At 46.3% G+C, this 15,191-nt stretch overlaps 1 protein-coding gene across 2 annotated transcripts in view; it reads left to right on the plus strand.

The window, feature by feature from the left end:
- Positions 1-15,191, plus strand: part of LOC138489286 (zinc finger protein 605-like) — a 223,998-nt gene that overhangs the window by 138,834 nt on the left and 69,973 nt on the right. The window contains exons 2-3 of one of the 2 annotated variants that reach the window (XR_011274769.1): positions 13,509-13,579; positions 13,663-13,762. The exons of the other annotated variant lie outside the window; for it this stretch is intronic. The gene's annotated coding sequence lies outside the window, so the exon portion shown is untranslated. The remainder of the gene's footprint in view (positions 1-13,508; positions 13,580-13,662; positions 13,763-15,191) is intronic. 2 annotated transcript variants of the gene reach the window in all.

Below are 15,191 nucleotides of genomic sequence, written 5' to 3' on the forward strand. Positions count from 1 at the left end.
TAAATTGTTGGTTCATGGGTGCCAGTTTGATTTTCGCTACAGGGGCAGAAAATCTCACCCTGAATATATATGCAAGCAGGCAACCAGCCCTGCACATCCCCTGGCCAAACACATTTTATAGCACTTGTATAAGGAATTACAAAATGTAATATGATTAACAACCAGTTTTCAATATTTAACATCTCAGCAACTGTCACTCAACCTTCTGAGCTACACTGGTTGCCTTCTACTGTGGAGCGTGTCTATTGATCCCTTAATGTACTCAAAATCACTGCATTACCAACAGTGTAGCTCATGTACATGACTTCAAAGTCAACAGTATTTCATCTCCAGCCACACTGACCCTGTGCATAGATTCATTGAGGGTGTACAAGTGGCCGCTCGTCCTTAATGGGCTGTGGGGGCCGAACCACAAGCACCCTCTCCCATTATGGAGGTCCCAAGGAGCCAGCTGAGGGAGCGCTCCTAAGCTCGCTTGAACTCTCAAAGGTTGACAGCTCTGTTCCCCAGTCATACATGTTCAATGGGCCATGCAAAGCTGGTGGCATTTTGCTGCCCCAATCTTGCATGGATCATTGGGGACGCTGGCTGTAGAACTGCATGTTTGCGTGTATGCTTGTGTTGTGTGTAACTAGTGAGTGTATGATGATGCGTGTGTGAATGAGGGAGTGCATGCTACGTGCAAATTTGTTTGGGCAGTTGACTTTGGCCAGAGGGACTTTGTTGCACATGCTCTCCCCCTGCCAACCATAATCAGCTCCCCCTGCGAGGTGCTGGAGGGCCCAGGGCACAAATGGCATTTTGTTAATTGGCATCTATGAGAGATAACTAGTAAAAAATACCATGCCTGACCCTTGAGCCCCCAAAAACCTTGCATGCACACAGAATCACATGGTGTGCTTGCAAGGTGCTGGGGGGCTCAGGAGGCAGGCACAGCATTTTTTACTGGGCATCTATGATAAAGCAAGCATGATAAATGTTAGTATGGAGATGTAGCTGGACTGGCATTTTAATTCAGCCAGTCTAGCCATTTCTTACTGGGCATTATACTTTGTATTTGGCAGCTTTGATAAAGCAAGCATGATATGTGTTAGTTTGTAACTGTAGCTAGACTGGAATTTTAAACAATCCAATGTATCCATTTCTTACTGTGGTTTGCCATTTTGTATTTGGCATCTTTGATAAAGCAAGTATGATAAGTGGTATTATGCAGCTAGACTGGCATTTTGGTGCAGCCAATCTATCCTTTTCTTACTGTGGCATGATATTTTGTATTGGGTATCTTTAATAAAGGAAGCATGATTCGTTTTTATTACGTGGCTAGACTGGCATTTTTAAAAACTAATTAAAATGTGTATTATTTTTGTCACAACGAGGAAGATCTATGCATATTATGCATAAATCAACAAAACCCCTCATGTCTTCCCCCAACTTTGTACCCCCTCTCGCACCCCGTATTAAAAAAAAAATACTCCCATAATCCTACACCCGGAAACGTCAATTTTGGGTGTGTTTTGGGAAAGTCAAACTTGGGTGTGTTTTGGGAAAGTCAATTTTGGGTGTGTTTTGGTAAATTCAATTTTGGGTGTGTTTTTGTTCACCTACATTGCTACCTGCTAGCCCAGTGACCGCTCCATACCTCTGATCTTGTATATTTCTCCTACTGCCTCCTCTCTCTACCTGCCCATGGCATTATCTGTTTCTCCTATCTATTCCAACTGTTTCTCTATCAACTTTCCTTCCCTTCTCACTAAGTCTGGTAAGAAGAAATTCAAAAAGGATATCTTGGTTTCTAACCCTGGTCTCCCCATCGCTGATACCTATTCCAGCGCCTCTGCCAGACAAACCCTCACTGACATCCACTTTTTTGTTCCTTCACAGGATCTCTGGACCCTTCATATGATCTATGTGCTTTGTCCTGTCTCCTCCTCTCCCATTAATGGTGGCACCCACTGGGAAGTACGTATGGATCTTTTTGACTCCTCTAGAGTCTTTATTAACATCTATCTAAATGGTACTGTCATGGTGCAAGGCCCTCAGGCTAACCACCTCCTCTTTGATAGGCAGTTCCCTCACCTCATCAACTTCCTCTCATCTCCAGCTGTCCCCTACTCTCTTCCTCTGGCTACCTTGTGTCATGATGCCTACCTCCAAGGAGCCAGACCCGGTCCAGCACCCCCAGAGGCAGACATCATGTTACTAGGGAAAGCCTCAGCAGCCCCAAATAGGGGCCCTTTGGACTCAGTCCAGGCGCCTTTGGCGCCAGGCTCATAAAGGGGAACTTGTGTGTAAGAAGGTGCTTGGTGAAAGACTGACCTGATGCAGACCATGCTGCAACATCCAGACCATCCAGAGGCCTGAATGGGACTACTTTATCTTCAGGACTACTTAACCACACGGGTGTGGTTGGAGGAAGTATACATACCTTTGGAGGAAGGATACATACCTGGAACTACTTTGAAGGCTATTTAAGCCACACCCAAGCAGCAATCCACGCTTCGCGTTGTTCTGCATCTAGCAGCTGGACGCTCACCGTGTCTGCTCCTGCATCCTGGCTTCAGCCACGCCTGTCACCATCCTGGAACACCTGCAAGGGGAAGAAAGGAAGAGAAAAGGAGAAAGGAGACATTTACCTGCTGAATCTGCATCCCGGAATCTTCTCCTCAACGAACCTGCAAAGAAAGACATTCATTTTAAAAGGCGCATCGCGTCGCCCGCTGCAGCGCCGCATTCTACTCACCTTTACCAGGCGCCGGCACGATCATCAGCGACCACCAGGATCCTCTGCCTTTTTTTTGGGGTGCCTAAGGAAAAAAGACAAGAACAAAGGTGAGCTAGGGAAGAGAATAGGGAATCCTTAATTTCTACCATAATACTTACTTGCTGGGTTTTTTCTTTTTCGCATCGGGTCGGTGCCTCGTCCCTGGCATTTCCGAACCCCGGCCCCTATGGGGAAAGAACACAAACATTAGTGAGCAAATGCAAAGGCATTATAATAACGCTCATTACAGACTTACCTGAGATTGCACATCTCACTTCGGGTCGGCGCCAATCCTCCGCCATTGCCGTACCCCGCTATGGGGAAAAAGAGGCTCACCTGAACTTCCTTCTTCGGTGTCACGGCCAACCGCGGAATCTTTATTCGGCATCTGCAAAACAAGCAAAAGACGATCATTATTAAAAGCTTGGACCGGCAATTGAACTATAACTACATCTTACCGGATTTTCAAGCAATTCTGTACTCTCATCACACCACGCTCCAGTGAAGTAACTGGACCACAACGCGCCCCAGCTACGAAGCTGATGGAGAGCTCATCCTTCCAGACCCTAAGGTGAGAATTCACGGGGAATCACGGAAGGGTCTCGTGGAGGGGAAGAAGGGTGTGGTAGGTTTGAGCATTGTTCCTCCGATCGCTAATACTTCCTTTTCACGCACAGGAGGGCACTTCTGCGAGCCAGACAAGCCATATTCAAAGGGCCGGTCCATTCCATATTTCGAGTCCTGCGTTTTACCATCGAAGAGGCTACAGCACTCCAAACCAGACCAGCGCCTCCGTGGGAGTCAGGTGAGCGTTACAGAACGCGAAGCCTACCTACAATTTCCCACCCGGGCGCTATGGAGACTTCCGAAACAGACCAGTTGGCTCAGCTTTTGGGAGAATTACGGGCCGCCCGCCAAGAGACTAACGCTCTCAAAAGAGAACTGATCCTATCTAAGGAACGAACTGATGACCTGGCCAAGCGGTTGTTGCAGAGTCAGGCAGGACAAACTCCATTACCTAGTTCCGGAGTAAATCCCATTCCAATTGTTTCAAGTAACCCTGTACAAATCAATCTACCTGGAAACATGCCATTGGCTCCGCCCGAACGTTTTGCGGGAGACCCCAAGATATATGCCGTTTTTATGAACCAATGTCGCTTACACTTTCTATGCAGGCCTGGGGCCTTCCCTAACGACCAAACTAAGGTGGCCTTTGTATTATCCTATCTCAGCGGCAGTGCTGCCGATTGGTCTGTCCCTTTGGTAAGTCAGGATGACCCAATTCTCCAGGATTTTCAAGGCTTCCAGGCGAGCATGGAAAGATTATTCGCTCGACACTCTCAGGGACAGGCCCTTGACAACGAGCTGCTTTCCTTACGACAAGGTAACCAGGATCTCTTATCCTACATCGCCAGCTTTAATAGACTGATTGTGGAAACTGGGTGGCCTGAAAATAAAAGGATCAAATTATTTCATCGAGGTCTGCGCGGAGAACTTAAAAGACGTTCTAGCCCAAATAGTAAACCCACCTCAGGCCTGCGCAGAATACATAGACTTAGTGGTCCAACTTGATCACAGACTTCAAAGTAGAAAAGCTGATCGTTCCAAGTTTGAAACCCGAATGTTAGTCAAAACTCGAAGAAGGCGGCAAAAGCAATTATGCCTCTATTGCGGGGCTTCTGGTCACTTTCTTCGAGACTGTCCAGTAAAACCGCCTAAAAAGGTGGTAGGAGCCACTGACAACAACTTAATGGAACCAGATTCGGGAAACGACCAAGCCCGACAAGCGTAGAGGTCCGCTTGCCGAGCTTGAAAACAAACTCTTTGGCCTCGCATTTCATCATGCCAATGATACTCGTGGATCCCAAACAGCCTCTGCGGTTGCATGCTATAAAAGCTTACATCGACAGTGGAGCTATAGGGAACTACGTAGATTGTGAATTGGCCTCCAGGATTAATCTCCCTCTCCGTCCAAAAGCTAACAAGGATGTCATTACTACTGTAGATGGAACCGAAATAGCCTCAGGGCCAGTAACTCATTCCACTACAGAAATGACACTAGTGGGTCAGGACGAACATTGGGAAGGAATCGTGTTCGACGTAATCAAGGCCCCACAATTCCAGGTAATTCTAGGAATGCCTTGGTTGGAAACACATAATCCTCGGATAGACTGGCGAGCAAAGAAGATAACCTTTCCTGATTGTGAACCAACTTGTTATCCAAGAAATCCAGATATTGGTTTGGCCACAGTGACTTCCACCACGATTCAATTACCGGTTGAGTATCAAGAATTCCAAGATGTTTTTCAAAAAGAACAGGCTAATACGTTACCTCCTCACCGGTCATACGATTGTCAAATCGATCTAGTACCTAATGCTCAACCCCCGTGTAGTAGGATTTATGCCCTTACGGAACCCGAGAACCTTCATTTGCGACAGTATTTAGACCAGTACCTAGCCAACGGTTTTATTCGCCCGTCAAAGTCTCCTGTTTCCTCAGCTCTGTTCTTCATGCCGAAAAAAGAAGGCGACCTTAGAACTTGCATTGACTACCACGCCCTGAACCAAATAACGATAAAGAATCGTTATCCTCTGCCCCTGATTCCCGAACTTCTTGATCAGGTAAAAGATGCTTGTATTTACACCAAGCTTGACCTCAGGGGAGCCTATCACTTGGTGCGCATCAGAGAAGGCGACGAATGGAAAACGGCTTTCCGCACTAAATATGGGCTCTTTGAATATCAGGTAATGCCTTTCGGATTGTGCAACACACCTGCTGCCTTTCAATACTTTATGAATGATGTTCTTCGAGAACTTATCAATGTCTGTGTCATCGTGTATATCGATGACATCCTGGTGTACTCTTCTTCGGAATCCGATCAAAGGAAACATGTCAGGGCAGTTCTCGAGAAATTGCGCCAGCACAAACTGCTTGCAAAACTCGAAAAATGCGTTTTTCATACCACCGAAGTCGAGTTTCTGGGATTCATCCTGACACCCAAAGGAGTCCGCATGGACTCGCGAAAGGTGGACGCTATTTTAAAATGGCCATCTCCAAACTCTGTGAAGGGGGTTCAGAGCATGCTTGGTTTTGCCAATTTCTATCGAAGGTTCATTCTGGAATTTTCTCGAGTGGTCCAACCCATCACAGCACTCTTACGAAAGAATAAACCTTCCAAGACCTAAAAACTAAATTCACCTCCGCACCTGTATTGAAGCATCCGCGCCCAGATCTCCCGTACATTGTTGAAACCGATGCATCCAGCTTAGCCATGGGAGCTGTCCTGTCTCAAAGGGATCCAGTAACTAACCAACTGCACCCTGTAGCCTTCTGGTCTAGAAAATTATCTGCACCTGAAACCAATTATGCAGTTACCGACAAGGAGTTATTAGCTATTAAATCCGCATTCAAGGCTTGGCGTCATTACCTCCTCGGAGCAAGACATACCATCACCGTAATCACTGATCACAGGAATTTACAATACCTAAAGACAGCCAAAGCTCAATCATCACGTCAACTCCGATGGGCTTTATTCTTCGCGGAATTCGATTTTGTGATCACATACCGCCCTGGTTGCAAGAACGGCAAAGCAGACGCCTTATCCCGGATTGGGATGGGAGAAGGTAATTCTAGTTTAGAACCAGTATCGATCATACCTGAACAAAGAATATTGGGTTTGACCTCTTTACAAACTATCGAGGACATCCAAACTCGAGTTAAACAACTTTTAAAATCTACAGCCTTGCAAGAATGGAACAAAAAGGGGTCACTCTTTTCTGTCGAGAATGATTTACCATACTTCCAGGGACGATTATTTCTACCCAACAAGGAATTGCAAGAATTCGTTATTGCCCACTATCATGACACTTTATTAGAAGGACATCCTGGCATCGCCAAAACTGAAGAAAAGATTAAACGGCAATTCTGGTGGCCATCTTGGCGAAAAGACGTAAAATCTTTTGTGATGTCTTGCGGAATTTGTGCCCAAAATAAAGGACAAAAGGAAAAGCCAGCCGGCCTTTTACAACCCTTGGACATTCCACCGGCACCTTGGCATACCCTGTCATTGGATTTTATTACCGACCTACCCTCTTGCCATGGGTACAACACCATCTTGGTGATTGTTGATCTCTTCTCCAAAATGGCCCATTTCATCCCTTTAAAGGGGCTACCTTCTGCCTCCATCTTAGCCAAGGAATTTCTTGAGAACGTCGTTCGTCTTCATGGTTTTCCATCCATACTAGTCTCTGATCGAGGAAGCCAATTTATTTCTCAATTTTGGAAAAAATGTCAACTAGCACAAATTGATGTACGACTATCTACCAGTCATCACCCCCAGACCGATGGTCAAACCGAGAGAACTAACCAAACCCTTGAACAGTACCGCCGGTGTATGTTGCACCAATCTGAGTACAATTGGAAAGACATTCTTTGGATCGCAGAATATGCTTATAACATTTCAATACATTCTGGAACAGGACAAACCCCTTTTTACACCTTATAAGGTCATCACCCTCGAACTTCCGACCTTGACCCTCCTCAAAGTCTAGAAATGCCGGCTGTAAATCATTTACACTCCACAATAACCCGAGCCTTCAAGGAAGCATCGACTCATTTGCAGCAAGCCAAAAAAAGATACAAAGAAAATGCAGATTTACATCGGAGAGAAACACCTCCATACCAAATAGGGGATCAAGTGTGGCTAGCCACTAAACATTTGCCTCTCAAAGGACCACAGACTTTCAACCCCAGGTACATGGGGCCCTATTCCATCAAAGCTATAATCAACCCGGTGGCCTTTAAACTAGAGTTATCAGCCAACATGCAAATTCATCCCGTTTTTCATGAATCATTGTTAAAACCTGTGCAACCGGGAACCCGACTAGTCAAACCACCAGAACCAATTCTAATAGATGGAGAATTAGAATACGAAGTTAAAGACATATTAGATTCCAAAGTATCAGTCAAAACTCTTCCATCTAGTTGATTGGAAGGGATACGGACCTCAGGAAAGGTCTTGGGAACCCAGCGACCATGTACATGCACCGCGTTTAATACAATAATTCCACCGAAAATTCCCAAACAAACCAAAACCTCCGGGTAGAACAACCTTGGGAGGGGCCTTGGGAGGGGGTACTGTCATGATGCCTACCTCCAAGGAGCCAGACCCGGTCCAGCACCCACAGAGGCAGACATCATGTTACTTGGGAAAGCCTCAGCAGCCCCAAATAGGGGCCCTTTGGACTCAGTCCTGGCGCCTTTGGCGCCAGGCTCATAAAGGGGAACTTGTGTGTAAGAAGGTGCTTGGTGAAAGACTTACCTGATGCAGACCATGCTGCAACATCCAGACCATCCAGAGGCCTGAATGGGACTACTTTATCTTCAGGACTACTTAACTACACGGGTGTGGTTGGAGGAAGTATACATACCTTTGGAGGAAGGCACATACCTGGAACTACTTTGAGGGCTATTTAAGCCACACCCAAGCAGCAATCCATGCTTCGCGTTGTTCTGCATCTAGCACCTGGACGCTCACCGTGTCTGCTCCTGCATCCTGGCTTCAGCCACGCCTGTCACCATCCTGGAACACCTGCAAGGGGAAGAAAGGAAGAGAAAAGGAGACATTTACCTGCTGAATCTGCATCCCGGAATCTTCTCAACGAACCTGCAAAGAAAGACTTTCATTTTAAAAGGCGCATCGCGTCGCCCGCTGCAGCGCCGCATTCTACTCACCTTTACCAGGCGCCGGCACGATCATCAGCGACCACCAGGATCCTCAGGATTTTTTTTGGGGTGCCTAAGGAAAAAAGACAAGAACAAAAGTGAGCTAGGGAAGAGAATAGGGAATCCTTAATTTCTACCATAATACTTACTTGCTGGGTTTTTTCTTTTTTGCATCGGGTCGGTGCCTCGTCCCTGGCATTTCCGAACCCCGGCCCCTATGGGGAAAGAACACAAACATTAGTGAGCGAATGCAAAGACATTATAATAACGGTCATTACAGACTTACCTGAGATTGCGCATCTCACTTCGGGTCTGCGGCAATCCTCCGGCATTGCCGTACCCCGGCCCCTATGGGGGAAAAAGACTCACCTGAGCTTCCTTCTTCGGTGTCATGGCCAACAGCGGAATCTTTATTCGGCATCTGCAAAACAAGCAAAAGACAATCATTATTAAAAGCTTGGACCGGCAATTGAACTTTAACTATATCTTACCGGATTTTCAAGCAATTCTGAACTCTCATCACACCACGCTCCAGTGAAGTAACTGGACCACAACGCGCCCCAGCTACGAAGCTGGATGGAGAGCTCATCCTTCCAGACCCTAAGGTGAGAATTCACGGGGAATCACGGAAGGGTCTCGTGGAGGGGAAGAAGGGTGTGGTAGGTTTGAGCATTGGTCCTCCGATCGCTAATACTTCCTTTTCACGCACAGGAGGGTACTTCTGCGAGCCAGACAAGCCAAATTCAAAGGGCCGGTCCATTCCATATTTCGAGTCCTGCGTTTTACCATTGAAAAGGCTACAGCACTCCAAACCAGACCAGTGCCTCCGTGGGAGTCAGGTGAGCGTTACACCTTGCCCTCCTCCGCCTCCTCCTTTGCCCCATCTCAAACACCTTCCACACCTCCGCAGGGCGTCCCTACGATCTGTACCCCTCCCCGGAAGGTCTTTAAGTCTGGCAACCTTCTCCATCTCGCCACACTAAATTCTCGCTCGGCCGTTAAACACTCATCTAACATCGGTCACCTCCTAGAAGAACTCGACCTTGATGTCCTCGGTCTCACCGAGACATGGTCCACAGCCAGCTCTATCATGAGTTTTGACACTCTCCTCCCCGACGGCTACAAGATCCTCTCAGCTCCCAGATCCAATCGGCCTGGAGGGGGTGCAGCCCTTATCTTCCCTGAGTGGATCCCTGCCTCTCTCATTCCCACTCAAGCTTACTCCTCATGTGAATGCCTAGTCTGCAGGCTCACTCTCTCTCCTAGCCACTCTCTTACTGTTGCTACTCTCTACCGGCCCCCAGGTCAAATCACCTCTTTTCTCTCTGAGTGGGCTGACCTCTCCTCTTCCCTCCTGGCCTCCACCACTCAACTTCTCCTCCTTGGTGACCTCAACATTCACCTTGATTCTACCTGTCCCTCATCTTCACTCTTTTGCAACCTCTGCGATACACTCTCCCTCTCCACCCTTCCCTCCGGCCCGACTCACTTGGCTGGCCACACACTTGATGTCTTGATCTCATCTGGCCTCCCCCTCTCTATCCCCCTTACCACTCCTCTCTCCTGGAGTGATCACTGCCTCCTCTCATCTCATCTCTCCATCTCCTCCCCCAAGCCAAGTCCACGCCTAGATTGCCACCCACCTTCTCAGATATCCGGCCCATGATGCGTGTGTCAGTTGAGGCCTTTGCTGCAACCTTCTCCCCCCCCTCCTCCTCCACCCCAGGCAGACTCACACCTCAACACAGCCCTCTCTCTTCTCTACTCCTCTATTTCTGCTACACTTGATACTCTTGCCCCCCGTCATGAGGATCCGTTTGAAGTCCAAAGCCAAGTGCAATTCTTGGTATGACTCTGACCTAGCTACACTTAAACGGAAGTGTAGGGCGACAGAAAGGAAATGGAGGGCTTCTTGCTCATCCTCTGACAAACTGGCCTGCTGCCTGCTCCAAAGGAAATACCGACTTGCTGTCCATACTAAGAAGGGAGTCCACATACAAGCCCGCGTCTCTGCGGCATCTAACAACTCGGCCGAACTTTTCAAAATCTGCAAGGAGCTGGCCAACCCTGCTGCAGTCTCCACCCCTCCTCTCTCCTCCCAGGATCTTTGCAATGCTCTTGCCTCTCACTTTATCTCTAAAACCCAGGACATCCTGTCCACCCTCTCCTCCGATCCCCCTCCTCCCTCTCAGCCTGCTGACCCTCCTTCAGCTACCCCTAATCCCCCTTTCTCCTCCTTTCCTCTTTTCTCCCCTGATGCGATATCTAGACAAGTCCGACCTGTGAAAACCTCATCAAAACGGGTCCGTCCCTGTTCCTCTAAAACCATTAAGGACCACATTGACACCCTTGCGCCAGCCCTGGCTGATTTCTGCAACCTCTCCTTTGCCTCTGGCTCTTTCCCCACCCCTCTTAAACACTCCCTTGTGCATCCTCTCCTCAAGAAATCCACTGCTGATCCGTCATGTCTGGCAAACTACCGCCCAATTTCCATTACTCCCTTTTTGGGCAAGCTCCTGGAAAAGCTGGCCATCTCTCAGCTTAATCTCCATTCTGACTCTGTTGGCTCCCTCCATGACCACCAATCTGGCATCAGAGCTGCCAGAAGTATGGAAACTGCTCTCCTGAACATCCGTGAAAACCTGCTCTCCAACCTCGATTCTAACATTCCCTCTGTCCTCATCCTACTTGACCTCTCATCTGCGTTTGATACGGTCAACCATACCACCCTGCTTAATCGTCTTTGTGACACCCTCGGTATCACTGATCAGGCTCTGGCCTGGCTGACCTCTTTTCTCTCTGATCGGCCCTCCCAGGTACAACTTGGGTCCTTCCTATCTTCTATCTCCCTCTCCACATGTGGTGTTCCCCAGGGGTCTATCCTCTCGCCTTGGCTTTTCAACCAATACCTGGCAAATCTCGCTTACTGCATCTCAATGTTCTGCTCAACTTTACAGTGCTATGCTGACGGCACCCAACTCATTTTCAGGCTTCCTTCAGCCTCCTCCTCTCCTTCCCTCATCTCCGATTGTCTAATCGCCATTCAAAATTGGTGTGCCGCCAATAATCTATGTCTAAATGCAAACAAGACTGAGATCCTCCTTATTGGTACACCATCTCCATCCTTTCCTCTCAATCTTTGGCCGTGCTCCCTTGGCCCTCCTCCCACCCCCAATTGTGCGGCTAAGAACCTTAGGGTTATCTTTGACTCTACACTTTCCTTCTCCGTACACATCTCTGATGTCTCCAAAAAATTGAACCTTTTACTTCACCTCCTTAGAGTTACTCTACCTTTCCTCTCCTTCCCTCAAAAACACACTGTCTCTCAAGCTCTGGTCTTTCCAAACTGGATTACTGTAACAGCCCCTTCCTAAATCTACCTGCCTCCACTCTCCGCCCTCCAGAACATGACTGCAAGCCTTGTCCTTGTCCTCAAGCCCTGGGATCGTATCTCTCCAGCCTTGAAATCCCTTCATTGGCTCCCAGTGGATGCAAGGATTAAATTTAAAACCCTCTGCATTGTCCACAAGGCTTTCCAATGTACCTTCAACTATCCCTGCGTAAATACCTCCCCTCTCGAGCCCTTCGCTCCTCTACTTCTAACACCCCCAGGGTTGATTGTTTTGCAAAAAAACGAGCTGGGGGTAGATCCCTGTCTTCGGCTGGTGCCTCCCTTTGGAACAGCCTCCCGGCCACCTTGAAACTTGAGGAAAAACATCTTCGATTCCGGAAAGTTCTCAAGACCTTCCTCTTTGCCTCTGCCTTTGCCCTTCTTCTCCCCTGTTGATCTGTTTCTTCTCATGGCATTGTGCACCTGGCCACCCTCTGTTCTTTCGGGCCCAGGTATCTGCTCACCCTGCCACCCTCATGCACTGCCTCCAGGCCACCATCTGCACTAGGGTTCTGTATCTGTACCCATACAGTCCCCCTCCCACGTTTCATCTGCACTTATCAGATATACCTTTCTGACTAACTCTCACCTGCCACTTGTTGGCTGCACTACCATGGTTTAAAGCCCTTATTTATTATTTATTCTATTTCATATTTATTTATGTTTTCTCTCCTCTGCTTCACACTTTCCACACCCCCCCCGCCCCTCTCCTTGCACTTTTCCCCCATTTTCCTTTCCCATGCACTTGCGCTTTCTTAAATGTCACTGGGCCTAGTAAGATCGTTGTTTTTTCACTGGCCGTCAGTACTTCTTTCCGAATTCTAATGAGCGAGAAGCAGTTCACTCGCACGTAGTTCTTTAAGTAGTCATGTGATATTAATCACATGTATTAGTAAACTGATTCCAACTTGATAAAATTGCAAAGAAGCACACCTGGTAAACTCACTGAGAAGCATAGGCGAACTTAGGTGAGAATTCCGTGCAGTCATGCGATTAATATCACATGACCATTCAATATAATATGTATTAGTGAACAGGTTCGAGTCTTATAGAATTGCAAAGAAGCATATCTAGCGAATACACTGAGAAGCGTAGGTGAGATTCATACACATTGTGACATGGACATACAGTTAGTTTACCAATGCAAACACTCTATTTGAATTCACATAGAGGTACTACGATTTCCGGAATCCCGTGTAGTCATGTGATTAATATCACATGACTACTTAAAGAACTACGCGCAAGTGAACTGCTTCTCGCTCATTAGAATTGGGAAAGAAGTACTGACGGCAAGTGCACTGAGAAAAAAGAGGTAAGACTCGTTCACACCACATAATTAATTTAGCACGTAACACTGAGAAACTATCAAATTTTGACATAATTATCATTTCTTTAGAAAATCGTATGCCTAAGGACAACTAACTCCTGAGTTCGGACCGCATAACGTTACATTTAAAGAAAGAACAAACGCTGGCACAAGTAGAACGTTGGCTGTGCCAAATATAGCACACTCCGGATTAGGGGAGTGCATTGAATAGTTGAAGTAGACATACTATAAACACACATTGTTTGTTAATTAGAAAATAATCAAGATATACACACCTAAAATGCAGATATACTTACCTTTATAGGGCACAATTGTTTGAACGGCCAGGCGTCTGGACACCTGAGACCCTTTGCCATATGCTGCAACACCACAGAGGTATTTAAACATTCTACTTGTCTAATATCAGAATCTCCAATGACCTACAAATTACTAATATCTTATATCAATATTTTCCACAGAATCTCAGAGAACTGTGCAACAAGATGACGTTTCCAAAATCCCACAATCGAATGTTCTGTTGAAGACACACAAGAGAATTTAGTTGAAAAAAGCTATTGTGTTTGTACACATTTTGAAAAAAGTATTCATTTGAATTGATGAATTGCAGAAATTTGTGTTTAGAGATTTTTTGTTGAAAATGCTTTATTTAAAAAATTGTTGATTGCTCCTGAAGAAGAGAGGTTCACTCTCGAAACGCGTAGAGCTCATAATTAGTATAAATTGATATTGAGTGAATTGAACTCCTATTTTTGATTTTCAGTTTCATTTACAAGATTAAAAATATTCTTGATTGAATATATCCTTGAATGTTTTGAAATAATTGTCAAAATAGAAATTGTTCATCCTAAGACATATTTTGATAGAACTACTCAGTTTGTTAAAACATTGTTTGGAATTTTTATTTCCAATACCAAATGGTGTGCAGGGGACGGGAGTTTCTATTGACAATAGGAACTTTGTTTTCTTCTTTGATACATGTGACTTCTTGATACCAGAGTCATCTTTTTTCTCCCGGCACCCTTTAAGATTGATAAGTTGTGTGAGCCATTATAGCTCAAAATCCCGGTGTCCGGTCAAATGGTCGAAAATAAATGGTCGAATGACCATTTGATCGAATCAAAATGGTGGAAAAAAAAAGGTCGAATTTTTTTTTATTTATTTATATATATTTTTTAAGTTTTGGTTGCTGAAAAAATATTTTTTATAAAGAAAAAAAAATCAACCTTTTTTTTCCAACCATTTTACTTCGATCAAATGGTCATTCGACCATTTGGTTTTCGACCAAATGACTGGTAACCCTAAATTCCATAAGTCTAACAAAATTGCTTTTTTTGCTTAAGGACATAGGGTGTGCAGTCTCTCTTCTATATGTTCTAACAGTATGGACTCACCCCAGAAACATTTTGGAGTGCTGAACAGGATCATATTGCCACTGGTGAAGTAGTTTCTCCCCATGGAATTTCAATGGCAGGCGATAGAAATCTTAAAGGCTCTGCTGCGCATCCTCTGCATTACTGTTCATCCACCGCCTGTCCCAAATCCCTTTCTCATTTGGCCGAAGTCCATCCGTGTCACCCATGGTTGCCTCCACCAAAGATGCGTATAGCAGGGAGATTAACCCTCTCATATCCCTTTTTTGTATTTAAAAATGTTTGGCCGATTCCAAAATGGCCACCGACAGGAGAGCACTGTGATCGAAGCTCTACTGCCCTCAAACATAGAATACAGAGTTTTAGCTGCAATCCACCCTCCCCATGCGCAAAGTCACTAAATGGGAGCATTAAGTACAAGCGAGTGGAGGCAATAACCCAAAGGTGATAATCCATACGATTGGGCGGATTCCAGGAAGAAGGGTCGGACCAACAGTGGAGAAGGCCGCAGAAGAGCGCTTGAGAACCGTACTGAACCCTGCTGCGCAGCTCCAAGAACCCCACGGGTAACAGCTTTGGCCCGGCGAGATGAGGGAAATAGGATGGGGGAAGCAGCG

This window comes from Ambystoma mexicanum, chromosome 9, assembly GCF_040938575.1.
Source record: "Ambystoma mexicanum isolate Mex_15411 chromosome 9, UKY_AmexF1_1, whole genome shotgun sequence".
Classification (NCBI taxonomy): Eukaryota; Metazoa; Chordata; class Amphibia; order Caudata; family Ambystomatidae; genus Ambystoma; species Ambystoma mexicanum.